The sequence below is a fragment of the Sus scrofa genome, chromosome 9, assembly GCF_000003025.6.
Source record: "Sus scrofa isolate TJ Tabasco breed Duroc chromosome 9, Sscrofa11.1, whole genome shotgun sequence".
NCBI classification, from domain to species: Eukaryota; Metazoa; Chordata; class Mammalia; order Artiodactyla; family Suidae; genus Sus; species Sus scrofa.
Window position 1 is genome coordinate 1,765,235 of NC_010451.4, and position 3,328 is coordinate 1,768,562.

The 3,328-nt window shown below is 43.1% G+C and overlaps 1 pseudogene; it reads left to right on the forward strand.

The window, feature by feature from the left end:
* Positions 238-1,174, forward strand: LOC110262316 (annotated as a pseudogene).

Genomic DNA, 3,328 nt, shown 5'->3' on the forward strand with positions numbered 1-3,328 from the left:
AATGTGAAAGACTTAAAAGAATCCTTTTGGCATCACTTGTTCTTCGATACATAACAATTATCCTGTTATGGGAAGAAGAAAGAAACACAAACAAAATCCCATAAAGCACTCTGTTTACAGGCAGTGCAGAAGAAGAACTTCCTGTGCATGGGTCTGCGGAATAAGCAAAGAAATCTGGGAAAGTGTAGAATGAAAGTATAAACAAACATTCCCATTTCCCTCAACAGGACTAGTTCCCAGGAGAGATGGAGGCTGGAAACCACAGCAGTGTGACAGAGTTCATCCTTTTGGGGCTCACAGAGGACCCTGTGCTTGGTGTCATCTGCTTTGTGATATTTCTAGGCATCTATGTTGTCACCTTAGTAGGCAATAGCAGCATCATTGCTTTGATAAGAAGCTGTGCCCATCTTCACACCCCCATGTACCTCTTTCTTGGCCATTTGGCTTTTGTGGATATTGGTTGTTCCACAGCAGTCACACCTGTGATGCTCATAGGATTCCTTAGACATGGACTGGCCATCACCACTGCTGGCTGTGAAGCCCAGTTCTGTTCTGCGGTCCTGTTTGGACAACCGAGTGCTTCCTATTGGCCGCCATGGCCTATGACCGCTATGTGGCCATCAGCTTGCCCCTGCTCTACTCCACCCACATGTCCCCAGAGTCTGTGTCCTCTTACTGGGGGCTTCCTATCTGGGTGGGTGTGTGAATGCTTGGACATTTGCTAGTTGCTTGTTGAGTCTGTCTTTCTGTGGACCAAATCAGATAGACCACTTTTTCTGTGATTTCTCCCCTTTGGTGAAACTTTCCTGCTCACACGTCTCTGTTCTTGAAACTCTCCCTTCCATCTCCTCTGGGTCCATCATCGTGGTCACAGGGATTGTCATAGTTCTCTCTTACATCTACATCCTCATCACCATCCTGAAGATGCCTCCACTGAAGGAAGACACAAGGCCTTCTCCACCTGCACCTCCCACCTCACAGCCGTTACTCTCTACTATGGAAGTATCACCTTCATTTACGTGATGCCCAAGTCCAGCTACTCCACTGGCCAGAACAAGGTGGTGTCTGTGTTCTACACGGTGGTGATCCCCATGCTGAACCCCTCATCTACAGCCTCCGGAACAGAGATGTAAAGGAGGCCCTGAGGAAGACCACTCTCAGAGTATCTCAGTAGGACTCTTGCTTAGCATTTTGGGTGATCTATAAATTTTTTAAATACTGTATTAGTTTTAACCAAGACCTAGCAATGTTGCTTAATTGGGTTAACTTAAGTTTAGGTTAAAATCATGCTTCTTTCAACCCTCACCTTTATTTCCTTGTACACCAAATGGGAGACACCTTAAAATCAGGAATGATCATAGCAATAATTATCACTATTATTAGCACCTGTAGGTTCAAGCACTTTATTTGTTTTATAGAAGTATAGTTGATTTACAATGTTTCTTCAGTTTCTGTGTACAGCAAAGGGACCCAATCACACACAGTTTTTCTGTGCTGTACAGAAGGACCCCATTGCCCATCTATTCCAAATGTTATAGTTTCCATGTACCAACCACAAACACCCCATCCATCCCACTCCCGCCTCCCCACCCCCTGGCAAGCACAAGTCTTCTCTACACATCCATGATCTGTCTCTGTTTCGTAGTAGGTTCATCTGTGCCATATTTTTAGATTCCACATAAAAGTGGTACCTTATGGTATTTGTCTTTCTGACGTCACTTAGTATCAGAATCATTAGGTACATCTATGTTGCTGCAAATGGCATTATTTGTCTTTTATGACTGAGTAGTATTCCATTGTATACATGTACCACTTCTTAATCCATTCCTCTGCCGATGGTCATTTATGTTGTGTCCCTATCTTGGCTATTGCGAATAGTGTTGCAATGAACTTACCCGTGCACGTGTCTTTTTCGAGGAAAGTTTTGTCCAGATATATGCCAAGAGTGGGATTGCTGAGTCATATGGTAGTTCTATGTTAGTTGTCTGAGAATTCTCCACCCTGTTTTCCACAGTGTTATACCAATTTACACCCCCCCACGCACAGAGTGTAGGAGGTCCCCTTTCCTCCACCCCTTCTCCATCATTTGTTACATGTTGGCCTGTTAATGATGGCCATTCTGACATGTGTGAGGTGGTGCTCTTGTAGTTCTGATTGGTATTTCTCTAATAATCAGTGATGTTGGGCATTTTTTCATGTTTTTGTTGGCCATCTTTATAACTTCTTTGGAGAAATGTCTATTCAGATCATTTGCCCATTTTTCAATTGGGTTGTTAGTTGTTTTTGCTCTTTCTATTATTTTAGAATTAAACCCTTGTCAGTTGCATCATTTGAACTATTTACTCCCATTCTGTAGGTTGAATTTTTGGTTTTTAATGGTTTCCTTTGCTGTGCAAAAGCTTGTCAGTTAGATTAGGTCCCCTTGGTTTATTTTTGCTTTTATTTCTGTTGCCTCAGGAGACTGCCCTAAGGAAACATTTGGCCGGTTGATGTCAGAGAATGTTTTGCCTATATTCTCTTCCAGGAGTTTGGTGGTGTCTTGTCTTATGTTTAAGTCTTTAAGCCATTTGGAGTTTATTTTTGTGCATGGTGTGAGGTGAGGGTATGTACCAATTTCATTGATTTACATGCACCTGTCTAGTTTTCCCAGCACCACTAGCTAAAAAGACTGTCGTTTTCAGATTTTTGAAATTAAAACAAAATCAACAGACAGCTTTAAGGGTGCAACATGTTAAACACACCATAATATGCTAGCAATTAGAAAAAATAGAGGGGGTGGTGTAACTATATACCCTTATGCACAAGCATAAGGATAAGCCCTGCAAGTAGAGAAAAAACCCATTCAGGACTGAACAGAGGTCCTTGTTTGCTGGTAGGATCTCCCCTTGACTTCAGACTTGAGACAACCCAGAGAGTCTGTCTGTATACAGAAACCACTGACACAGGACAGATAGTAACTGGAAAGATGGCCAGTTCAGATTGTGGGGGCAAGTCTGAAGTGATCAGGGTTGGCTGGAGGCTGGAATACGGCTGCTCAAGTCCAGGAGCAGCAATCTAGAGAGAGAATGGTTAGTGCTTTCTTCTAAAACTGCTTGTTTCCAAACGAGTTCCTAAGAGGCTTTCCCCAAACAGGGTCTAGTCACTTATTTAAAAATTGAAATCAGGAGTTTAGGTTGTGGCTAGCAAGTTACAAACTCAAGCTGTACCCATGAGAATGCAGGTTCAATCCCTTGTCTCACTCAGTGCATCAAGGATCCAGCCTTGCTGTGAGCTGTGGTGTAGTTCACAGACATGGCTAGGATCCTGCATTGCTGTGGCTATGACCTAG